Consider the following 27,101-nt stretch of genomic DNA (forward strand, 5'->3'; position numbering starts at 1 on the left):
TGCTCTCCCACTTCTAACTTTATTGTCACAACAAAAATTTCAGATCATCACATCCAAACCAGCCCACATTTACCAGTCTGTAATGCTGAAGTAGACGTGAAATACAAAGAAACCCTTCCAATGGCTATGTGCCTGTTCCCAAAGCTTTGCGGGGCTGGGGGGGGGGGGTGCTGACACAGCACAGGAGGACAACAGGTACATCCTAGGTGTACTACATGACCTAGAAAAAATGCCACCTTGCTTCTCCAGACTTCATGTTCCAGCTGGGGCTCTTTGTGACCCCCTGCCAGGTGCTTAGACTGCTGTACTGAAAAGAATACTGATAGAAAATGTGCTCTTTATAAAGACACTTGATGGCAAATTAAATGAAACCAATCCGAGCTACCTTAAGCAGTAAATGTTTTATTATGAGAAGAGAGATAGTTCATGGAACCACAGAGGAGAAATTCTTCTGGGTCTGCATCCACATTTCTCTGCCTCCTTGCTTCTGTCTGCGTTCCTGTCCCATTTTCTTTTGACCAATGGAGCATGTTCTTCTTTGTTTCAGTCCCTAGGATGAAATACAGTCAGCCTATTCTCTAAAGAAACTGACTGACTGGCTGTCAGTCCTAATCCAAATTTCTGAGAAAGAATTTAAGTGGCCCAGCCTGGGTCGGGAGTTCACTCCAAGCCTGATCTGTGTTTAGGGAAGTTGGGCTAAGATAGGTAGGAGCAGGGCCAGAAGTCTGGCCTATGGATCGGTAGTAAAGAGATCCATTCACCTAGTAACTCATGGACAAGCCAGACAACCAAAAGTCATATGCTCCAATGAGCAATTATGAAATGTAGGGCCTGGGTTATTGCTTCAAGGACATCCTGCCTTAAATACAGTGTTTCTTTTAACTTTATTAATTTGAAGAAGATTTAATTATCTTTAGAAATGTATCTACTATAAAATATCGTCATTTTTGTTTTTTTAAAATATCGTCATTTAAATTACACTGATTATAGCAGATGAAACTGACACAACTACTTATTATTTGTAATACTTTTCAAAACAGAGACATTAGTAGCAGAATTTTTATGTAAAAAGTGGTTTTATTTTATAACAATATTGCACATGCATGTGTACACAAGCATACCATATTTCATATTTTTGGATTTTCATATTTTTTGGATTTTTCTTGCGATGGAAAGTCATGGGCTGTGAGTTCCTATAGGCTATGCTCTGGATCTCACCTCTGTCAGTAGCTTTGTAAACATGGTCTGCATTGTCAGTTTCTCTTTGGAAAATGGGCTTAATGACTCCCTCAATAGGCTTTTATGAGGATTTTAAAAGGATAAAATATGTAAAATACATCGCACCATTTGTCACATAGTAAGTGCCCAATTAATGTTAATTCTCTTCCTCTAGAATAAAAGGAACATTAAATAAATACAATTTTTAGAAGGGAAAAGTTTCCAAGCATTTAAATCAAGAAGAGACATTATCTTATCAATAAAAACAGATACAAAAGTTGCCTCAGATGGAGTACCCAGGCATAGGCTAGGCAACTTTTTGGCAGCTGGTGGAGGCCAGGTTGTGGTTCCTAGCAACCTGCCACTCCTCCAACTAATACTAATCATTAATTTTGGCATCTATCACTTCTTTTCCTTCTGTTACCACCCATTTTAGTTGGGGTCAAGTTTGGTTTCATAAAACAGAAAAATCCCAACTAAGAGTAGCCTAAACAAGACAATAGTTTATTTCCTTCCTGCCATTAAAAAAAAAAAAAAAAAAATCCTGAATTAGGCATTAGGGCTTGTTGGGCAGCCCCATGAACAGGGACTGTATACCTACCTTTTTTCCTGCTCCACCATACCCACATGTGTCTGCCATCTGCCAGAGTACTTTGTGGTCCAGGATGGTCCTAAGCAATACGAGGAAAGTAATACAAAGACTGAGCCTGTCCTTCCCTGGGCATCCACATATACTTCTGCTTACATTTCACTGGACATAACTCAGGTAGGTACCATATCAAACTCCAAGGAGGCTGACAATATAACTTAGCTGGCGGGGGAAGGCCAGGTTTCTGTTCCTAGGTCCTAGGCAGCAAGGAGACAATGGATGTTGGGGCACACAATTAGCAATCACCACAATACCAAACTTGTCCAGACCATTTTCAGCCACAGACTCCTAACTGGCCTTCCCCTCTGCTGCTCTTTCTAATCTATCATGCACAGAAGTCAATAAGGCTAAAATGCTCTTCCACTTACAGAGTACAGGATTAGAACAGGCATTTCAAAATCACATCCTCTAACTTCCTAAACTCACTTCATTCCTGAGAATATTTAAAAACCACCCCTGCCGGGCAGTCCAGGTGGTTCAGCAGTTTTGCACCGCCTTTGGCCTAGGGTGTGATCCTGGAGACCCGGGATCAAGTCCCATGTCAGGCTCGCTGCGTGGAGCCTGCTTCTCCCTCTGCCTGTGTCTGTGCCTCTCTCTCTTTCTCTCTCTCTCTGTGTCTCTCATGAACAAATAAATAAAATCTTAAAAAAAAAATAAAAATAAAAACCACCCCTGCCAAATCTTCTAAAGGTTCAATTCATTTAAGACCTCATTCATTCAGCCACAAGAAGCCCCTCTCCTGGTTTTTCACCTTTCTCAAGTCAGGGCTCCAGCTAAGTCTTTCCCTCAACATCCTCTGAATGCAGCTAGGGTTCTTCTACCTCTAAAATCTGTCTTTCATTGTTTATACCACTTACCTAGGATTCATTCTAGTTCTTGTTCTCATTCCATCCCTGCTTGCTTTCTTTTTAAATATTTTATATATCTATTCATGAGAGCCACAGAGAGAGAGGCAGAGACATAGGCAGAGGGAGAAGCAGGCTCCCTGCAGGGAGCCTGATGAGGGACTCTATCCCAGGACTCCAGGATCACAACCTCAGCCAAAGGTTAAATGCTCAACCACTGAGCCACCGAGGTGCCCCCACTGCTTTCCTAGTCAAAATGTTTACATCCTTAGAAAGCAAAATAAAGTCCCATCTTCTCCTGGATGCATAGCCTGGAATTCATCCCATCAACTAGATATAATTTATCTGAATTGTATAGCCTTAATGTTTCTCCTATTTATTTAATGCTTATTATTAATCTACTCCAGTTTTACCTCTCCTCTAAAGCTGTCACAGAATCTTTCTATTCCTCAGGGTTACTATGAAGTTTAAATGCTTTATTTACCTGTTCTCATCTGCCACAGCTTCCAGTCTACACATAGTAAATATGCAGCAAATACTTCTGGCCTGGGTTACCTCTGCCTGAGTCTCACTTTGTATGACCTTAAACTTTATTTAAGATGCTATTTTGTTTTCCCCCAAATACTGTAAGGAATGAAAAACTGATGTTATCCTTTTTTGGGTGATATGGAGTAGACAAACCTGTAGTATTTTAATTTGTATCCCTATACTATTTTAGGATTTCTCCTGCCAAAGCAGAAAATAAAGTCTCATAATGAAGTATGTAATTTTCATATGTGGAAATCATCAATGTGCTTTCCTGAAACTTCTGTGGCCTATATATCATTTTTGCAGTACTTTATCCAGAAATGACTCTTGGAGCAAGAAGAGCAGATATTATATTTGATGCCAGAAGCTATATAAACTACTATGGAAGGGTGATTTTAAACTGATGCTTTTGGAAACGCCAACTAGATAAATCAAAGCAAAGGGAACTAGAGAGAAGTTTACTTTTTTTTTTTTTTTTTTTTTTTTTGAGAAGTTCACTTTGGATGCATCTATGGTTAAACATTAGCTTGGAATGAATAATTTGTGCTTATGCAGTCACTTAGAGGGCTCAAGAGTAGGCCAGGCAAGTCAGATCCCTGTTTCCTAATCTCCTAAACTCATTTCACTCAGTTCCTAAAAAACAACATTCAAAGTAGATCCACTGGAACTTACTGTACAACTACAGATTATTTGTTTTGATCACAATTCCTTTGGAGCAATCACATTCCCTTAGCTTAAATTACCTGCCTAGAAACAATTGAGTTTGGCACATTTTTTCCTGAGCAAATGGAGAAAAATTTACTATGTGTTTCAGAGGTATGGCCTTGGTTTTCAAGAAATCCAATACTGTATTTTTGTTCTTAACATTTCAGAACTCTGAAAACATTTTGCTTTCCTGAATTGAGAATAGGGGGAAACTAATTTTCTAAAAAAATTGGATCTTCATGACCTCTTATAAAGTAAATACTGGGAGGGGAGGAGCAAGATGGCGGAGGAGTAGGGTCTCCAAATCACCTGTCTCCACCAAACTACCTAGAAAACCTTCAAATTATCCTGAAAATCTATGAATTCGGCCTGAGATTTAAAGAGAGACCAGCTGGAATGCTACAGTGAGAAGAGTTCGCGCATCTATCAAGGTAGGAAGACGGGGAAAAAGAAATAAAGGAACAAAGGCCTCCAAGGGGGAGGGGCCCCGCGAGGAGCCGGGCTGAGGCCGGGGCGAGTGTCCCCAGGACAGGAGAGCCCCGTCCCGGAGGAGCAGGAGCTGCACCGACCTTCCCGGGCGGAAAGGGGCTCGTGGGGAGGTGGAGCAGGACCCAGGAGGGCGGGGATGCCCTCGGGCTCCCGGGGACAGTAACAGAGCAACTGCGCGCCCAGGAGAGTGCGCCGAGCTCCCTAAGGGCTGCAGCGCGCACGGCGGGACCCGGCGGGACCCGGAGCAGCTGAAGGGGCTCGGGCGGCGGCTCCGCGGAGGGGGCTGCGCGGCCCCGGGAGCAGCTCGGAGGGGCTCGGGCAGAAGAAGAGGCTCCGTGCGGAGGGGGCTGCGCGGTTCCAGGAGCAGCTCGGAGGGGCTCGGGCGGCGGCTCCGCGGAGGGGGCTGCGCGGCCCGGGAGCGCGAATCCACCAGCGCAGGCTCCGGAGCACAGGGCGCCGGGACACAGCCCAAGATCCCGCCTCCCCCGGGACAGGCAGAGGCCGGGAGGGCCCAGGACAGCAAGGACGCTCCTGCCCCAGCTGAGCACATCAGCGGCCCCGCCCCGGAGCCTCCAGGCCCTGCAGAAGGAGTTCCTGCCGGAGCTGACTCCAGGTTTCCAGAGCTGCCCCGCCACTGGGGCTGTTCCTCCTGCGGCCTCACGGGGTAAACAACCCCCACCGAGCCCTGCACCAGGCAGGGGCAGAGCAGCTCCCCCAACTGCTCACACCTGAAAATCAGCACAACAGGCCCCTCCCCCAGAACACCAGCTAGACTGACAGCTTCCAGGAGAAGCCAAGGGACTTAAAGAACACAGAATCAGAAGATACTCCCCGGTGGTTCTTTTTTTGTTTGTTTGTTTTTGTTTTTGTTTTTGTTTTGTTTTGCTTTTTGATTTGTTTCCTTCCCCCACCCCCTTTTTTTCTCCTTTCTTTTTCTTTCTCTTTTTCTTCTTTTTTTTTTTTTCTTTTTTTTTCGTTTTTTTTTTCTTTTTCCTCCCCCCTTTTTTTTTCTCTTTCTCTTTTCTTTCCTTCTTTCTCTCCTCTCTTTTTCTCTTTTTCCCAATACAACTTGCTTTTGGCCACTCTGCACTGAGCAAAATGACTAGAAGGAAAACCTCACCTCAAAAGAAAGAATCAGAAACAGTCCTCTCTCCCACAGAGTTACAAAATCTGGATTACAATTCAATGTCAGAAAGCCAATTCAGAAGCACTATTATACAGCTACTGGTGGCTCTAGAAAAAAGTATAAAGGACTCAAGAGACTTCATGACTGCAGAATTTAGAGCTAATCAGGCAGAAATTAAAAACCAATTGAATGAGATGCAATCCAAACTAGAAGTCCTAACGACAAGGGTTAACGAGGTGGAAGAACGAGTGAGTGACCTAGAAGACAAGTTGACAGCAAAGAGGGAAACTGAGGAAAAAAGAGACAAACAATTAAAAGACCATGAAGATAGATTAAGGGAAATAAACGACAGCCTGAGGAAGAAAAACCTACGTTTAATTGGGGTTCCCGAGGGCGCCGAAAGGGACAGAGGGCCAGAATATGTATTTGAACAAATTCTAGCTGAAAACTTTCCTAATCTGGGAAGGGAAACAGGCATTCAGATCCAGGAAATAGAGAGATCCCCCCCTAAAATCAATAAAAACCGTTCAACACCTCGACATTTAATTGTGAAGCTTGCAAATTCCAAAGATAAGGAGAAGATCCTTAAAGCAGCAAGAGACAAGAAATCCCTGACTTTTATGGGGAGGAGTATTAGGGTAACAGCAGACCTCTCCACAGAGACCTGGCAGGCCAGAAAGGGCTGGCAGGATATATTCAGGGTCCTAAATGAAAAGAACATGCAACCAAGAATACTTTATCCAGCAAGGCTCTCATTCAAAATGGAAGGAGAGATAAAGAGCTTCCAAGACAGGCAGCAACTAAAAGAATATGTGACCTCCAAACCAGCTCTGCAAGAAATTTTAAGGGGGCCTCTTAAAATTCCCCTTTAAGAAGAAGTTCAGTGGAACAGTCCACAAAAACAAAGACTGAATAGATATCATGATGACACTAAACTCATATCTCTCAATAGTAACTCTGAATGTGAACGGGCTTAATGACCCCATCAAAAGGCGCAGGGTTTCAGACTGGATAAAAAAGCAGGACCCATCTATTTGCTGTCTACAAGAGACTCATTTTAGACAGAAGGACACCTACAGCCTGAAAATAAAAGGTTGGAGAACCATTTACCATTCGAATGGTCCTCAAAAGAAAGCAGGGGTAGCCATCCTTATATCAGATAAACTAAAATTTACCCCAAAGACTGTAGTGAGAGATGAAGAGGGACACTATATCATACTTAAAGGATCTATTCAACAAGAGGACTTAACAATCCTCAATATATATGCTCCAAATGTGGGAGCTGCCAAATATATAAATCAATTATTAACCAAAGTGAAGAAATACTTAGATAATAATACACTTATACTTGGTGACTTCAATCTAGCTCTTTCTATACTCGATAGGTCTTCTAAGCAAAACATCTCCAAAGAAACGAGAGCTTTAAATGATACACTGGACCAGATGGATTTCACAGATATCTACAGAACTTTACATCCAAACTCAACTGAATACACATTCTTCTCAAGCGCACATGGAACTTTCTCCAGAATAGACCACATATTGGGTCACAAATCGGGTCTGAACCGATACCAAAAGATTGGGATTGTCCCCTGCATATTCTCGGACCATAATGCCTTGAAATTAGAACTAAATCACAACAAGAAGTTTGGAAGGACCTCAAACACATGGAGGTTAAGGACCATCCTGCTAAAAGATAAAAGGGTCAACCAGGAAATTAAGGAAGAATTAAAAAGATTCATGGAAACTAATGAGAATGAAGATACAACCGTTCAAAATCTTTGGGATGCAGCAAAAGCAGTCCTAAGGGGGAAATACATCGCAATACAAGCATCCATTCAAAAACTGGAAAGAACTCAAATACAAAAGCTAACCTTACACATAAAGGAGCTAGAGAAAAAACAGCAAATAGATCCTACACCCAAGAGAAGAAGGGAGCTAATAAAGATTCGAGCAGAACTCAACGAAATTGAGACCAGAAGAACTGTGGAACAGATCAACAGAACCAGGAGTTGGTTCTTTGAAAGAATTAATAAGATAGATAAACCATTAGCCAGCCTTATTAAAAAGAAGAGAGAGAAGACTCAAATTAATAAAATCATGAATGAGAAAGGAGAGATCACTACCAACACCAAGGAAATACAAACGATTTTAAAAACCTATTATGAACAGCTATACGCCAATAAATTAGGCAATCTAGAAGAAATGGACGCATTCCTGGAAAGCCACAAACTACCAAAACTGGAACAGGAAGAAATAGAAAACCTGAACAGGCCAATAACCAGGGAGGAAATTGAAGCAGTCATCAAAAACCTCCCAAGACACAAGAGTCCAGGGCCAGATGGCTTCCCAGGAGAATTTTATCAAACGTTTAAAGAAGAAACCATACCTATTCTCCTAAAGCTGTTTGGAAAGATAGAAAGAGATGGAGTACTTCCAAATTCGTTCTATGAAGCCAGCATCACCTTAATTCCAAAGCCAGACAAAGACCCCGCCAAAAAGGAGAATTACAGACCAATATCCCTGATGAACATGGATGCAAAAATTCTCAACAAGATACTGGCCAATAGGATCCAACAGTACATTAAGAAAATTATTCACCCTGACCAAGTAGGATTTATCCCTGGGACACAAGGCTGGTTCAACACCCGTAAAACAATCAATGTGATTCATCATATCAGCAAGAGAAAAACCAAGAACCATATGATCCTCTCATTGGATGCAGAGAAAGCATTTGACAAAATACAGCATCCATTCCTGATCAAAACTCTTCAGAGTGTAGGGATAGAGGGAACATTCCTCGACATCTTAAAAGCCATCTATGAAAAGCCCACAGCAAATATCATTCTCAATGGGGAAGCACTGGGAGCCTTTCCCCTAAGATCAGGAACAAGACAGGGATGTCCACTCTCACCACTGCTATTCAACATAGTACTGGAAGTCCTAGCCTCAGCAATCAGACAACAAAAAGACATTAAAGGCATTCAAATTGGCAAAGAAGAAGTCAAACTCTCCCTCTTCGCCGATGACATGATACTCTACATAGAAAACCCAAAAGTCTCCACCCCAAGATTGCTAGAACTCATACAGCAATTCGGTAGCGTGGCAGGATACAAAATCAATGCCCAGAAGTCAGTGGCATTTCTATACACTAACAATGAGACTGAAGAAAGAGAAATTAAGGAGTCAATCCCATTTACAATTGCACCCAAAAGCATAAGATACCTAGGAATAAACCTCACCAAAGATGTAAAGGATCTATACCCTCAAAACTATAGAACACTTCTGAAAGAAATTGAGGAAGACACAAAGAGATGGAAAAATATTCCATGCTCATGGATTGGCAGAATTAATATTGTGAAAATGTCAATGTTACCCAGGGCAATATACACGTTTAATGCAATCCCTATCAAAATACCATGGACTTTCTTCAGAGAGTTAGAACAAATTATTTTAAGATGTGTGTGGAATCAGAAAAGACCCCGAATAGCCAGGGGAATTTTAAAAAAGAAAACCATATCTGGGGGCATCACAATGCCAGATTTCAGGTTGTACTACAAAGCTGTGGTCATCAAGACAGTGTGGTACTGGCACAAAAACAGACACATAGATCAGTGGAACAGAATAGAGAATCCAGAAGTGGACCCTGAACTTTATGGGCAACTAATATTCGATAAAGGAGGAAAGACTATCCATTGGAAGAAAGACAGTCTCTTCAATAAATGGTGCTGGGAAAATTGGACATCCACATGCAGAAGAATGAAACTAGACCACTCTCTTTCACCATACACAAAGATAAACTCAAAATGGATGAAAGATCTAAATGTGAGACAAGATTCCATCAAAATCCTAGAGAAGAACACAGGCAACACCCTTTTTGAACTCGGCCATAGTAACTTCTTGCAAGATACATCCACGAAGGCAAAAGAAACAAAAGCAAAAATGAACTATTGGGACTTCATCAAGATAAGAAGCTTTTGCACAGCAAAGGATACAGTCAACAAAACTCAAAGACAACCTACAGAATGGGAGAAGATATTTGCAAATGACATATCAGATAAAGGGCTAGTTTCCAAGATCTATAAAGAACTTATTAAACTCAACACCAAAGAAACAAACAATCCAATCATGAAATGGGCAAAAGACATGAACAGAAATCTCACAGAAGAAGACATAGACATGGCCAACATGCACATGAGAAAATGCTCTGCATCACTTGCCATCAGGGAAATACAAATCAAAACCACAATGAGATACCACCTCACACCAGTGAGAATGGGAAAAATTAACAAGGCAGGAAACAACAAATGTTGGAGAGGATGTGGAGAAAAGGGAACCCTCTTACACTGTTGGTGGGAATGTGAACTGGTGCAGCCACTGTGGAAAACTGTGTGGAGGTTCCTCAAACAGTTAAAAATATACCTGCCCTACGACCCAGCAATTGCACTGTTGGGGATTTACCCCAAAGATACAAATGCAATGAAACGCTGGGACACCTGCACCCCGATGTTTCTAGCAGCAATGGCCACGATAGCCAAACTGTGGAAGGAGCCTCGGTGTCCAACGAAAGATGAATGGATAAAGAAGATGTGGTTTATGTATACAATGGAATATTACTCAGCTATTAGAAATGACAAATACCCACCATTTGCTTCAACGTGGATGGAACTGGAGGGTATTATGCTGAGTGAAGTAAGTCAGTCGGAGAAGGACAAACATTATATGTTCTCATTCATTTGGGGAATATAAATAATAGTGAAAGGGAAAATAAGGGAAGGGAGAAGAAATGTGTGGGAAATATCAGAAAGGGAGACAGAACGTAAAGACTGCTAACTCTGGGAAACGAACTAGGGGTGGTAGAAGGGGAGGAGGGCGGGGGGTGGGAGTGAATGGGTGACGGGCACTGGGTGTTATTCTGTATGTTAGTAAATTGAACACCAATAAAAAAAAAAAAAAAAAAAAAAGTAAATACTGAAGCTTTTTAATGAACTGGCTTTAGAAATATTAATAGAGTAAGTCACAATCATGATCCCACCCTACTCTGTGATCCCCAAAAAACCAAAATTTTCTATCAGCTGAAGCAAGGACATAGACTAAGTCCTACTGATGTGTTCAGAATAAGTACTAATATTCATGACAAACTCTAGTATTTATTGATTACTTCCTAGGTTCTTGATGTGACAATACTATCATCCTCATTTTGGGTGAAGAAAACAAGGAGCAGAAAGGTTAAGTGACTTGTTTGCAATTATATAACTAGCAGATGGCACAGCCAGGATTGTGCCTGGATGTCTAGCCTCAGACTCTGCCTCTAATCATGCTGCTGTTCTATAATGAAGTAAGGAAGTGACTCTCCAGATGTCAACAAAAAAACCCAGTTCACCATCAGGTATCAGGCACAACTTAGGAAAAAGTTAGACTCTCAGAAACACATCTGACCTGGCATTCTGTTTCACTTACAGGAAAATGAAAGACAGAAACAATGTAGAGAGAATGTAGTAGGAATTTGGAAACCCAGTAATAATACTTTCCCAGTTTTCACAAACACATGCCAACAGTGTAACAGGCATATTATCTAACATTTTGTAAATTGGAAATCCCTAGTAACCAATACTTCTGGTCCCACCAGCCTAATAGTAGGTCTAAAATTTGCATTGACATAAATATAAATTAATCAGACTGCAGTCTATTTGGTGGGATAAGTGAGGGTTTTCATAAAGTTGTTACCTGCGTTACACTGATATCTTTGATGATGCTGATGATTTGTCAATAAAAAACTTTTACTTATAATATAAAGGACAAAAGCAAATGCCATAAAGGAGTGGTCTTCTGACCAATATTAATTATTACTTTGCAAACATTCAGGAAAATTTTAAAATAAAACACATAATATTTTTAAAAACTGTCTATTGGATGTTTGTGAAGATATTTAAGTCAGTGTGGAAGCACAGAAAATTATAAATATATAATGATAAAGTATAAATTTGGGTAATGGGATATGAAGAATAAATTTAATTTTTTAAAAGATTTTATTAATTTATTTGACAGAGAGAGAGAAAGCACAAGCAGGGGGAAGGGGCAGAGGGAGAGGGAGAAGCAGACTCCCCACTGAGCAGGGAGCCCCCTCCAGGCTCAATCCCAGGACCTTGGGATCATGACCTGAGCCAAGGGCAGACAATTGACTGCACCACCCAGGCACCCCAAATAAATTTAATTTTAAAAGTGGGGTTATCATTGAATTTTCACATTAAGGAATCCAAGTTGATAACACCCCAACTGTGGTTACTACTCTAGTTCTACAAAAATCCTCTTTACTCTTTTAAAGAACAAAGATTTAGCATTAAGCTAGCTGCTTTTATTAATATAAAAATCACCCAGCAAGTGTTGATCTTAACTAGAGACTAGACATCAACACTATCATCTTCCAAAAGATTCATCTTTGGAAAGGTCCCATGGATTCCCCCCCAAGTCGCAGGTGGGTGAGCCACTGGAGATGGCTGATAAAAGAAGCTGTTAATAACAGCTTCAGTTCTCTAGGTGATTTGGTAAATGTCACAGAAAATAACAGGGAACTTGGAATGATGTAACAAGGATTGTTGTCAGATTACAGTACATGTTTTTATCAATTTCAAAAGATTTGGAGAGAATGCTCCCACAGCTCCAATCATTCTAAATAAGAGATCTAACCAACTTACTTATTATTCCACAAAATTAAAGCTTCTTGAAAAGTTCAAAGTATTTTCTAATTGAAAGATCTTAGTTTCTAATTTATAAGAAAAAACTGAAGAGATCTTTCTCAGAAAAATATAATTTTGTTATTTAAAATATCTAATGTTAACATCTGAATAACTGATATGAACATCAGAACTTCAGAGTCAGGGCTGTGAAATTAGATTTGGTTAAAATTTTGACTTTTCTAATCTGTGACTGTGAGACCTAGGACATAATTTGCTTTTTCTATGCTTAATTTTGTCATAAGTACTGCATACTTCACAAGGTTATCCTAAGTTTGAAATGAAATGTGCAGCAGTGTTTAACAAGTATGTGACATGTGGTAAAGATCTCAAATATGATGGTCTTTTAAAAAATTCAATATATAGGCATCCCTTACTGTTCTTCTTTCCCAGTGGAAAGCAGGTGGCCCACAGTGAATACAGGAACATCAGTTTATTCACTGCAATGCTATAACCATGTCTGGTATATTATAAGTGCTCAAGAAATATTTTTTGATTGGAGAACTAATACTTTACTATTATTTGAAATGGAATATCCTACTATTCTAAAGTCTATGATTTTCATATCCTAAAATGTCTTTTCTTCTATTATAAAATATAAGAGGGGTTCTCACTATTGATCCCATGGACATTAAAAGGATAATAAGGGAATATTATGAATAACCTATGCCCACAAGTTTGATAACTTAGATGTAATTGATCAATTCCTTGAAAGATGTAATATACCAAAACTCACACAAGAAAAAATAGACAATATGAACTGACCTATAGCTACTAAAGAAATTTAACCAATAAATAATCATCTTCTAAAACAGAAAGCATCAGGGCCAGATGGTGAATTCTGCCAAATATTTTAGGAAGAAACAATAACACTCCACAGTCTCTTCCAGAAAATAAAAACAAAAGGAACACTTTATTCATTCTATGAGGCTAGCGTTACCTAATACCAAAAGTAGATAAAGACATTATAAGAAAGGAAGATGACAGACCAATATCTCTTATGAACACAGATGCAAAATTCAACAAAATATTAGCAAATCAAATCTGACAATGTATACAAAGAATTATACACTATAATCCAATGGTATCAATCCATTTCATCAACAAGCTAAAGAAGAAAATTTATACTATCATATTAATACAAGCAGAAAAATAATTTGACAAAATCTAACACCAATATGATAAAAACAATCATAGAAAACTAGGAATAGGGACACCTGGGTGGCTCAGCGGTTGAGTGTCTGCTTATGCTCAGGGTGGGATCCCAGTCTGGGGATTCAGTCCTGCATTGGGCTCCCTGCAAGGGGTCTGCTTCTCCCTCTATCTCTCTGCATCTCTCTGTGTGTCTTATATGAATAAATAAATAAAATCTTAAAAAAAAGAAAAAAAATTAAGCAAGGAATAGAGGCGACCTTCCTGAACTTGATAAAGCATAACTACAGAACAACCTATAGCTAACATCATATTTAATGAAGAGAAACTATTCTGTTTTTCCACTAAGATCAGGAACAAGGCAAGGATTTCCTTTCTCACCCCTTTTATTCAACATTGCACTGGAAGTCCTAATTAATGCAATAAGAAAAGAAATAAAAGGTATACAGATTGGGAAGAAATAAAGCTGTTTTTGTTCTCAGATGATACAAATAAATGTCTGTGTAGAAGATCCCAAAGAATCAACAAGAAAACAACAAAAAAATTGGAACTAATAAGTGATTTATAGCAAGGTTGCAGGGTACAACACTGATATGGAAGAGTCACTTTTTTATATATCAGCAATGAACAATTGGAATTTGAAATGAAAAATAAATATCCATTTATATTAGCACCAAAACAATGAAACACTTAAGCAAAATTATAAGATCTATATGAAGATCAGATAACTTAAATAGGATACATTTGAAAAACTTTACTGAACTTACAGGTAATGTCAGATTTTTTTATTTCCCTCACAATACGCTTTTTACAACCCAATTTGTGCAGAAATTCCTATTTTTCAGGACATTACTATCCCATAACAATGACAGGATACATATATCTTTAAAAATAGATCCATGTAGGGGATCCCTGGGTGGCTCAGTGGTTTAGCGCCTGCCTTTGGCCCAGGGCGCGATCCTGGAGTCCTGGGATCGAGTCCCACGTCAGGCTCCCGGCATGGAGCCTGCTTCTCCCTCTGCCTGTGTCTGTCTGTCTGTCTCTCTCTCTCTCTGTCTATCATAAATAAATAAATCTTTAAAAAAAATAGATTCATGTACATTGTTGATAAGACAGCTTCAGATTTTAAATAGGAGATTCCACTTAAGTGTATCATTGTTTTCTCTGGAAAACAGACCCATCCATCAGTTTTTCCACTTATGCAGCCACAATCTCTAAGCTATACGACTTGAAACAAACTAGTGGACCTCTCTAAACTTACTTTCATTTATTAAACAGAGATATTCAGGGTCCTAAATGAGAAGAACATGCAACCAAGAATACTTTGTCCAGCAAGGCTCTCATTCAGAATGGAAGGAGAGATAAAGGGCTTCCAAGACAGGCAGGAACTGAAAGAATATGTGACCTCCAAACCAACTCTGCAAGAAATATTAAGGGAGACTCTTAAAATTCATCTTTAAGAGGAAGTCCAATGGAACAATCCAGGAAAACAGGGACTGAATAGGTATCATGATGACACTAAACTCTTATCTTTCAATAGTAACTCTGAAAATGAATGAGCTTAATGACCCCATCAAAAGGCGCAGGGTTTCAGACTGGATAAAAAAGCAGGACCCATCTATTTGCTGTCTACAAGAGACTCATTTTAGACAGAAGGACACCTACAGCCTAAAAATAAAAGGTTGGAGAACCATTTACCATTCAAATGATCCTCAAAAGAAAGCAGGGGTAGCCATCCTTATATCAAATAAACTAAAGTTTATCCCGAAGACTGTAGTGAGAGATGTAGAGGGACACTATCTCATACTTAAAGGATCTATCCAACAAGAGGACTTAACAATCATTAATATATATGCCCCGAATGTGGGAGCTGCCAAATATATCAATCAATTAATAACCAAAGTTAAGACATACTTAGATAATAATACACTTCTACTTGGTGACTTCAATCTAGCGCTTTCTACCCTCGATAGGTCTTAGGTCTTCTAAACACAACATCTCCAAAGAAACAAGAGCTTTAAATGATACACTGGACCAGATGGATTTCACAGATATCCACAGAACTTTACATCCAAACTCAACTGAATACACATTCTTCTCAAGTGCACATGGAACTTTCTCCAGAATAGACCACATACTGGGTCACAAATCGGGTCTGAACCGATACCAAAAGATTGGGATCATCCCCTGCATATTCTCAGACCATTATGCCTTGATATTAGGACTAAATCACAACAAGAAGTTTGGAAGGACTTCAAACACATGGAGGTTGAGGACCACCATGCTAAAAGATGAAAGGGTCAACAAGGAAATTAAGGAAGAATTAAAAAGATTCATGGAAACTAATGAAGATGAAGATACAACCATTCAAAATCTTTGGGATATAGCAAAAGCAGTCCTGAGGGGTAAATACATCGCAATACAAGCAGCCCTCCCAAAACTGGAAAGAACTCAAATACAAAAGCTAACCTTACACCTAAAGGAGCTAGAAAAAAAAAAAAAAAAAGCAAATAGATCCTACACCCAACAGAAGAAGAGACTTAATAAAGATTCAAGCAGAACTCAATGAAATCGAGACAGAAGAACTGTGGAACAGATCAACAAAACCAAGAGTTGGTTCTTTGAAAGAATTAATAAGATAGAAAAACCATTAGCCAGCCTTATTAAAAAGAAGAGAGAGAAGACTCAATTTAAGAAAATCATGAATGAGAATGGAGAGATCACTACCAACAACAAGGAAATACAATTTTAAAAACCTATTATGAGCAGCTATATGCCAATAAATTAGGCAATCTAGAAGAAATGGATGCATTTCTGGAAAACCACAAACTACCACAACTGGAACAGGAAGAAATAGAAAACCTGAACAGGCCAATAACCAGGGAGGAAATTGAAGCAGTCATCAAAAACCTCCCAAGACACAAGAGTCCAGGGCCAGATGGCTTCCCAGGGGAATTCTATCAAACGTTTAAAGAAGAAATCATACCTATTCTACTAAAGCTGTTCGGAAAGATAGAAAGAGATGGAGTACTTCCAAACTCGTTCTATGAGGCCAGCATCACCTTAATTCCAAAACCAGACAAAGACCCCACCAAAAAGGAGAATTATAGATCAATATCCCTGATGAACATGGATGCAAAAATTCTCAACAAGATACTAGCCAATAGGATACAACAATACGTTAAGATTATTCACCATGACCAAGTAGGATTTATCCCCGGGATGCAAGCCTGGTTCAACACTCGAAAACAATCAATGTGATTCATCATATCAGCAAGAGAAAAAACAAGAACCATATGATCCTCTCAATAGATGCAGAGAAAGCATTTGACAAAATACAGCATCCATTCCTGATCAAAACTATTCAGAGTGTAGGGATAGAGGGAACATTCTTCAACATCTTAAAAGCCATCTACAAAAAGCCCACAGCAAATATCATTCTCAATGGGGAAGCACTGGGAGCCTTTCCCCTAAGATCAGGAACATGACAGGGATGTCCACTCTCACCACTGCTATTCAACATAGTACTGGAAGTCCTAGCCTCAGCAATCAAGCAACAAAAGGAAATAAAAGGCATTCAAATTGGCAAAGAATAAGTCAAACTCTCCCTCTTTGCCGATGACAAGATACTCTACATAGAAAACCCAAAAGCCTCCACCCCAATATTGCTAGATCTCATACAGCAATTCGGCAGTGTGGCAGGATACAAAATCAATGCCCAGAAGTCAATGGCATTTCTATACACTAACAATGAGACTGAAGAAAGAGAAATTAAGGAGTCAATCCCATTTACAACTGCACCCAAAAGCATAAGATACCTAGGAGTAAACCTCACCAAAGAGGTAAAGGATCTATACCCTAAAAACTGCAGAAGACTTCTGAAAGAAATTGAGGAAGACACAAAGAGATGGAAAAATATTCCATGCTCATGGATTGGAAGAATTAATATTGTGAAAATGTCAATGTTACCCAGGGCAATTTACATGTTTAATGCAATCCCTATCAAAATACCATGGACTTCCTTCAGAGAGTTGGAACAAACCATCTTAATTTAAGATTTGTGTGGAATCAGAAAAGACCCCGAGTAGCAGAGGAATATTGAAAAAGAAAACAATGCCAGGGGCATCACAATGCCAGATTTCAGGTTGTACTACAAAGCTGTGAGCATCAAGACAGTATGGTACTGGCACAAAAACAGACACATAGATCAATGGAGCAGAATAGTGAACCTAGAAATGGGCCATCAATTTTATGGTCAACTAATATTTGACAAAGCAGGAAAGACTATCCACTGGAAAAAGGACAGTCTCTTCAATAAATGGTGCTGGGGAAATTGGACATCCACATGTAGAAGAATGAAACTAGACCACTCTCTTGCACCATACACAAAGATAAACTCAAAATGGATAAAATATCTAAATGTGAGACAAGAATCCATAGATGAGAACACAGGCAACACCCTTTTTGAACTCGGCCACAGTAACTTCTTGCAAGATACATCTATGAAGGCAAGGGAAACAAAAACAAAAATGAACTACTGGGACTTCATCAAGATAAGAAGCTTTTGCACAGCAAAGGATACAGTCAACAAAACTAAAAGACAACCTACAGAATGGGAGAAGATATTGCAAATGACGTATCAGATAAAGGGCTAGTAGCCAAGATCTATAAAAAACTAATTAAACTCAACAGCAAAGAAAGAAACAATCCAATCATGAAATGGGCAAAAGACATGAAGAGAAATTTCACCAAAGAAGACATAGACATGGCCAACAAGCACATGAGAAAATGCTCTGCATCACTGGCCATCAGGGAAATGCAAATCAAAACCACAATGAGATACCACCTCACACCAGTGAGAATGGGGAAAATTAACAAGGCAGGAAACCACAAATGTTGGAGAGGATGCAGAGAAAAGGGAACCCTCTTACACTGTTGGTGGGAATGTGAGGGAATGCCCTACGACCCAGCAATTGCACTGTTGGGGGACTTACCCCAAAGATACAGATGCAATGAAACACTGGGACACCTGCACCCCGATGTTTCTAGCAGCAATGTCCACAATAGCCAAACTGTGGAAGGAGCCTCGGTGTCCATCGAAAGATGAATGGATAAAGAAGATGTGGTTTATGTATACAATGGAATATTCCTCAGCCATTAGAAACGACAAATACGCACCATTTGCTTCATGGTGGATGGAACTGGAGGGTATTATGCTGAGTGAAATAAGTCAATAGGAGAAGGACAAACATTATATGGTCTCATTCATTTGGGGATTATAAAAAAATCATGAAAGGGAATAAAGGAGAAAGGAGAAAAAATGAGTGGGAAATATCAGAAAGGGAGACAGAACATGAGAGACACCTAACCCTGGGAAACAAACTAGGGGGGGTGGAAGGGGAGGTGGGTGGGGGGTGTGGGTGACTGGGTGACAGGCACTGAGGGGGGCACTTGATCGGATGAGCACTGGGTGTTATTCTATATGTTGGCAAATTGAACACCAATAAAAAATAAATTTATATAAAAAATAAAAGTATCTCTATTTACAAATGACATAATCTTAAATATTGATAAGTCTAAAGGATATATTTTTAAAACTACTAGAACTAATAAGCAAGTTTAACAGGATCATAGAATATAAGGTGAACTTACAAAAATCAGTTGAATTTATATAAAATAGCATTGAAAGATCCAAAATACTAAATTAAGAAAATAATTCCTTTTATAATAATATCCAAAAGAATATAATACTTAGGAATAAACTTCATGGCTCAGGAGATTCAACATTGTAAGGATAGCAGTACTCTCCTAGTTGATCCATAGATTGAATACAATCTCTAGCGAAGTTTTAGCTTGCTTTTTCACATAAATTGACAAGCCAGTCCTAAAATTCATGTAGAAATGCAAGAGACTCAAGTAGCCAAAATAATCTTGAAAAAGAGGAATAAACTGTGAACACTCACATTTACTGGTCTCAAGCTTACTACAACAATAGTAATCAAGACCATGTGGTACTGGCATAGGGTAGATATATAGACCTACAGAATAGAATAGAGACCAAAATAAAAGCTTACATATGGTCAATTGACTTTTGACAAGGGTACCAAGACAATTCTTTTCAACAAATGGTGCTGGGACAGCCGGATATTCACATACAAAGAATGAAGTTGGACCCCCTAGCTCATATCATATACAAAAATTAACATATGTAAACCTAAATGTAAGAGCTAGAACTATAAACCACTTAGAAAAAAAAAACACAAGCATAAATCATGACTGTCTATTTAGGCAATAATTTTCTAGATAGGACATCAAAAGCATAAGTGACAAAAAAAAGAGAAAAAGAGGATAAGAGAGGGAAGGATGGAAGGAGAGACTGGGAGAGGGAAGGAGGAAGGAAGGAAGGATGTATATCTGACATCAACACTGAAGAATTGTTTTGCTTCCAATGATAGCACCATCAAGAAAGTGAAAATTACTCACAAAATGGGAGAAAATATTTTCAAATCATGTCACTTAAGAGACTTATTTCGCAATATATTTTTTAAAAATCTTACTACCCCACCATAAAAACACAAATGACCCAATTTTAAAATGGGCAAAAGACTTGATAGACATTTATCCAAGTAATATATGGAAATGATCGATAAGCCCATGAAAAGACATTCAACATCATTAGTCATTAAGAACCAATATGAAGTACCACTTCATACCCATGAAGATGGATATAATCAAAAAGATAGACAATTACTAATGCTGGTGAGATGTGAAGACAATAGAACCGTTATGCATTGCTGCTGGGCATGTAAAATGGTGCAGCTACCTTAGGAAATAATGAAGCACTTACTCAAAATGGAATTTTCATATGACCTGTCAGTTCCATGCTGTAGTGGCTACTTTGAAGCAAATGATTGGAGATCTCATCTTTGAAGGTAGGTCTCAAATCAAAGGAATGTTATGAATTCTGACATTAAAATGTCAGAGGTTACTATTACACAAATATGCAAATCTTTGCAAATCTTATTCAGCAAAATCCTTCTAAATTCTATAGAGGCAAACTCTCATTAAACCCTTATCTATATTAGCACTAGTGTTAGTTCTATTTGTTCTTGGTATTTGTTTGCCTCTTCAGTACATCCAAATAGTTGATGTCTTCTTATATAATCAATGTCTATTTAGACCCATGTCATAAGACTTGGGCCTGCATTTTGGCATTTTAAACAATCATAGGTTTTTAGTTGTGCTTTCTTTTTTTTAAGACTTTATTTCTTTATTTTGAGAGAGAGAGACCACAATCAGAGGGCAGAGGCAGAGGGAGAAGGTGAAGCAGACTCCCCAAGAACAGGGAGCCCGACATGGAACTCAATCCTTGGACCCTGAGATCATGACCTGAGCTGAAGGCAGACACTTAATGGACTAAGCCACCCAGGCTCCCATGCTATCTTTCTCTTGCCTAGCACAAAGCTCTCCTTTATTGAAGTTGAATCCCTGGATAGTAAAGCAACATTAGTGTATACATGTTAGGTCTCTGTACTCTGACCTAAAACACCCAGCTGCTCAGCCCCTCCAGTCCAGCTTCCAACATCCATGCTGTTCCCTCAATAGACAGGCCACTGTTCATTCTGGAAAGTTCTCTCTCCCTCTTAATCCCTCTCATTCCCTTCTTTTCTCTTTCTTTCTCTTCCTCTCTCTTTCCACCTGTCTCCCCCTCTTTCCATCCTTCTCCTTTGTTCCATTTTCCTCCAAAAATCCAAATCCTATCATACTAACTTAAAAAACAACAGCAACAAAATCTAAAGGAATTTTCTTTCTTATTCCCTCTATCTTAATATATGAGTATTTTCTCTGTGCTCCAATTGAATAAAGATGGGAAATCTAACATATTGAGCATATTGAGAGTTTACTGTGTGGTAGGCTCTACATACTCTATTACAGAGTGGTTGTGGAAAGTTAGCGAAAAGACATGATTGCCAAATGATGCATGAGGTGGACCCAGGCACTCAGGTTCCTCATCCTTGTCCCCGTCTTTGAAATATGGGTACCTCTTGCCTTTCCCATTTCCAAAGGCTGCTTCGAGGACATAGCCTTGAAAGAGCAAGAGAACATCCATATGCTATACATTACTGAACCCAGTTAAGACCCCTTTAGATTTAAGATTTGGCAGATGGGTGTGGAGATCCATTCATCTTGCTGCCACCCAAGACAAGCCTCCTACATAAGTTCATTTTGCTTATCAAAACTCCCACATACCATGTGGAGTGGCCTGTCTTTTTCTTAGGTCTCTTCCTGTCCTTCATGTATAGGGGGCAGTTTTAGTTGACCCTGGCAACTCTGGAGAGGGTTGCAAACCAAACACAGGGATCACCTCATTTAATCCTCCCAATATCTCACATAATGAAAGTTTTATTAATCCAATTTTACAGAGAAAAACAGGTGTGGAAATGTTAGGAAGGCACCTGTCATGGGAGGTAGAGCTGAGATTCAAACTCAGGGAGACTGATTCCAAAGCTAGTCCTGGGCTCTTGATTCCACTGGCCAGAATCTTACCTATATTCAGGTAACTAGTTTCTAGATGACCTGCTCTTCTCATTTGACTGTGAATTTGGGATGAGGTGTAGGGATGGGGGTGGGAAAGCATCCTCTTATTCTTCCTTCTATCTTGCCAGCCCCTGGCACAATGCCTGGGACATACTGGTGCTCAATTCACATTTACAGAACTAAATTATGATAGTGTTCCCATGGGAAATTACAAACAGCTTTAGGATAATGCTTCATAATATTTGTTCAGAAATGTCTTGTGGCAAAAAAAGACTGGATTTCAATGATGTACTATTCACCCACTCCTTATTACGTAGAATGATCTGCCCTATCAATACCAGCCACTCTGTTCCTCAGTACTCAGAAAGAAGCAATGGCTCTGTCCAACCACTGATGAAGAGAGAAGATGATGATTACAACAACAATAACTAGTATCATCATCACCATAAATGTCAGTACTCTAAGTGTTTTATACATGCATTGTTTCATACATATAATAAACCTATGAAGTATGTCCTATTACCTCCATTTTAAAGCTAAGAAAGATAAGAAAACTGAGACTCAAGTTAAATAACCTGTCTGAGGTCATGGAGATTCAATCCCATCTGTCTCCCTGCAGAACACAGGCACATCAATGCCCCCAACCCACTGAACATCACTCGCCAATCCTGCACTGGAACAGAGCTGGTGCTATCAGGCCAGAGAAGGAGCAGCTCTCAACCAATGTTCTCTCTGCTCCCCGAAAGGTCCTCCAGGTCTGAGAAGTCCTACAACATTCTTTGGCCCTAGACAATACCACTTTACACAAATGACCACCACTTATTTTAAACAGAAGATACTATTTTTGTTTCCTTAGTGGTTTTTTTTCCTCTGTTGCTAGCCTCAACATCTCCACAAAACTGTTAGCAGCATAATGATCATCTCAATTCCATTTCAAAGAATTTATAATTCCTTTTTTGGGTGTCCCTAACCCAGAATACAAGTCTTTCTGCTCTTCTCATGTTAACTAATCAATTCTAGCAGTCTGCATTTTAGGCTAAATAATGTACAACTAAAGACGTATTTCATTGTGTAGTGTTGTGCTGTGTTGTCTTGTCTCATCCCGTGCTACTGGCGTAGTAAAAATATATTTTATGGTGGTGAAAAACATCTTCTGGATCATTTCAAAACAGTCATTGGAAATTCTCTTTCCAACAACAAGAGAGTTGTAAGGTATTAATGTTGGTGAAAAGACAACACCTTAGTGTCATTTCTAGGCATATGAAGTGCTTTGTTTCTTTTTTATTTTTTTTCTTTCTTTTTTTTAATCCCACTTTTCTTCCTTGTTGTCATAATCTGAATGGCACTATGTTAAAAGATGGGTTGCCAACATTCCCCAACAAGCTGGAAAATAAGTCTCTCTGTAACTCCTGCGTTCTAGGACCTTCCCATCATACTTGAAAAATTCCACTGATATGAACGGAAAGCATTTTTTTTTAAGAAAAACATCTTACAGATGTTTGTACAAAACAGTCCCAAGAATGAGTTCTTAGAGGGGAGATATCCAAATGTATTAAATTTGCAACATAAATCTTTTGGCCTTTCTAATAATTTGTTTAATAATTAGTCTAGGGGATCCTAGACTAGTCATCCTCGGATGACTCTTAAAGTAAAGCATAGTTATCAGGGAAAAACGAGCCCATGAGAGTTGCCTGCCCATTGTTGCCAGTTTGTCCATTCCTTCAGGATCCTACAAATGGGCGTCATTTATATTTTTGGCCTAGTTTTCCTTTCTTTGTTAAGACCCTGCAAATGAAGGAAGGTTGGTGACTTCATCAAGGTTTGAGGACAACAAGAGGGCTTGCTTAGTTAGGCCTCTGAGAGTGTGCCTTTGATAAAGAAATAAAGACAACAAGAAATAACTGACCAGGGAAATTATATTCACTATTTATATTCTGTCCCTTTGAGTTCTCAGTGTCCTACTTTATTTTCTATTCCAAATATTTTACAGACTTGCCTCTGACTAAAAGCCAATGAAACTAAATAAACAGGCAAGTAAGGAATGAAACACAAGCATGGTAACCAGAAAGAGTTGCTACTCCCTTTATTTTTAAGCTGTAATTTTGGGTGAGGGTTGTCTGTATCCAAGGCTAAGCTAAGGCAAGGCTGTGAAGCAGGTGCTTGGGCTCACCTCTCTTAATGTCTACAGCTAGGTGCTCAGTGCCCCCTGGCTTCCTACCTTCAAGGTCCAGAACCACTTTCCTCTCTACCTACCTGCATTAGTGCCCACTGGGCCTGATGCCATCAGAACCCTGCAGAGGCTAACTGAGCAAAGGTATTTTGGCTAAGGCTTTAATAAGTTAACACTGAGAATTTGGAAGTTAGCCTTTAACCTTTAAACCCAAAGGAATTAATCATGTGTGTCAAAGATCCCCAACAAATTAATAATAATTACATCTATTTTTTCAGAGCCATTTCTACCTTTCATTTGCTCTGCAAAATGAAATAACCCCATGAGGTATTTTATAGCAAATCATAATGGCAGGGCTGCATTCTCTTTTTAATGGAGGAGGATACTGAGGTTTTCTTGGAAATTTTCTTAGGGAAGAGGAAATGCTTTCTGAAGGTCATGGGACTAATGCATTGGCAATTCAGGCCCAATTCAGGGACATGAACTCAGAGGAGTCCCCTCTCTACCTCCAGTGAATGAGACCACCCTATGTACTCAGTGTTTCTTGGATTGCAGTATGTCTTTGGTGGCCTATGCTATCTACACAGCCCATAATTATCACAGTCTTAGCAGCTGTGTATACAGAGCCAGCTCATTATGAGGTCAGCTCCTCTGATCTGGGGATAGAAGAGCTCCTCTTCTTCAGCCTCCCCTCACCTACACCATATTCAGACACTCTTCAAGGGCCCAGCTCAGTAGGACAAACAATTTCTCTGCTGTTTAATTGAAATTCTTCATATCACCTACTCTGTGTTTTTCGCCAAATTTCATAAGGAGATGGATCCCTAAGTTTTCAAAATATTTCCTTGTAAACTTCTTGTGTTTAATTCATATTATTCTTTAATGTCATAGTAGAAAAATTGAACGAGAGAACTGTTATAAAGCATTTGGCTGCCATTTGTCCCCAGTTCCTGGGAGGAAGTCTCTGAATCTTTGGAAGTACCCCAGTAATGGGGATGTCTTTGTTTTTAGGGTGTGCCCCAATACTTTATGCTATCATGGTGGCAGATGGTGGGTTCAACTATCTAGTTAATGCTAGTGATAGACTTAGAAGACGGTGGGTCCCACCAGAAAGACCCACCATGTTAGGGCAATGGGGATTGTGAGCCATGTGATATCAGCTCAGTATCCACAAAGGGGAGGGAGGATGGAGATGGTGTTCAGTCACATGGCCACTGATTCAATCAATTATGCTTTGAGAATGAAACCTAAATAATTCTGCACACTAAGCTCTGGTGAGCTTCCCTGGTTAACGATTCTTTGTGTATATTCTTAAATAACAATGTGCTGGGAAGTTGATGCATCCTGACGTTACAAGGAAAGGACAGGGAAGTTTCACATTTGAGAACCTCTCAGACCTCATCCTAACCATTTCTCTTTTTGACAGGTGCTGATATATACCCTTTCCGCCATAATAAAACTGTAATAATAGTAAGTATAACTTTTTCCTGAGTTCTAGGAGTCATTCTAGTGACTTATGGGTCTTGAGAAGGTAGAACCCCTGAATTTGTAGTCAGTTGGTTAGAAGCACAGGAGGCCTAGGGACCCCTGAGCTCATGGTTGGTGTCTGCAGCAAGGACAGACTGTGACCTTCACTTGCAAAGTTTGGCCTGTCTCTGGCTGGTTGGACCAGAAGTCATTGCAATAATGTACTTTTAAGCAGAGTCCCAGAAGAGAAAAAAGAAACAAACAAACAAAAAATTGCAACAATCATCTGTGTTTTAGACAGAATGAAAGATCCAGTGTGTTTGTGAATGAGCCTGTCCAGGGAGCTACAGATCACAAGGCGCAGAGTCAAGATCAAGGCCTGTTACCCCAGATGGAAAGATCAGCTGTGCAGAGACTCAATAAATTAACAAATCACAGGAATCCAGCTTCAAGTTCAGTGAAGCCTCTGGAAGTTCAGCAGTGTCAGGGATAGAGCCACAAAGCAACTCTTGTTCTAAATATATCCCTGGGGTGATCCACCCCAGGGTCTCAATCTTCCACCCCAGGGTTTCAACTTCCTCCACTGTGGCTCTGCCTGCGTCACAGTTGTTCTATATCCTCGTCCTTCTAGCTCAGGGATTCTGCTGCAGTGTGGAGTCTCCTGACTCAAAGGAGACTCCTGCCTTCTCCCTGGTCTGAGTGTTCCTCTCTGAAGTGTTTACATTCAAATTCTGGGCAGGAGGAAAGGTGATGGGCTGTCACTCCACACAGAGGCCATCCCAGTCAGAATTGTCGCTCACAGCAAGATTTCTCACAGGCTGCCTTCCTGAAGCCCAGTCTATAAAATACTGACTTCCTTCAGGCCCAGTACTTACCCCTTAATCCAATCAGTTATACCAGTAACTTGCTGTTTCATGTGGCATTCCACAGGAGTACCAGCTTCTGGCTTCTCTGTAGAGAATTAAGCTGTGGATTAGGACAAACAGCACAAGAATTTCAGATTCTTCTCTGCAGCTTCTATGTGTATGACTCTTGAAGAGTTCTTGGGTTTTGTTTCCTCTTTACTTTGATAAAACATCACTAAACCAAAGACTTGCATCATAGCTGCACAAGACAGGGACACTGCCCTCTCATTTCATTCTACCCACTTGTCCCCTTAATAGTTTCATCAAGCCTTCATTAATAGCCTACTGTTCTGGGGCACCTGGCTGGCTCAGTCAGTTAAGCATCTGACTCTTGGTTTCAGTTCAGGTTGTGATCTCAAGGTCCTGAGATCAAGCCCTGTGCTCAACATGGAGTCTGCTTCAGATCATCTCCCTCTCCCTCTGCCCTTCCCACTTGTCTCTCTCTCCCTCTAAAATAAATATTTTTTTAAATAAAATACCCTATTGTGCTGCCACTGCTATATGTGTCATGTGATCTCAGAGCATGTTGGTAAGCACATTATAGATCTGCTTCTTTCTTCTGTTTCTACCACTTT

At 39.7% G+C, this 27,101-nt stretch overlaps 1 long non-coding RNA gene across 2 annotated transcripts in view; it reads right to left on the reverse strand.

Annotated features, from left to right (window-relative positions):
• Positions 1-400: 400 nt before the first annotated feature.
• LOC102151928 overlaps positions 401-27,101 on the reverse strand; it is a 48,128-nt gene continuing 21,427 nt past the window's right edge. For both annotated transcript variants that reach the window (XR_005357726.1, XR_005357725.1), the window contains 3 exons: positions 26,497-26,587; positions 1,820-1,889; positions 401-550 (listed from right to left, as the gene is read on the reverse strand). This is a non-coding gene — a long non-coding RNA (uncharacterized LOC102151928). The remainder of the gene's footprint in view (positions 551-1,819; positions 1,890-26,496; positions 26,588-27,101) is intronic.

Source organism: Canis lupus, chromosome 4 (genome assembly GCF_011100685.1).
Source record: "Canis lupus familiaris isolate Mischka breed German Shepherd chromosome 4, alternate assembly UU_Cfam_GSD_1.0, whole genome shotgun sequence".
Taxonomy (NCBI): domain Eukaryota; kingdom Metazoa; phylum Chordata; class Mammalia; order Carnivora; family Canidae; genus Canis; species Canis lupus.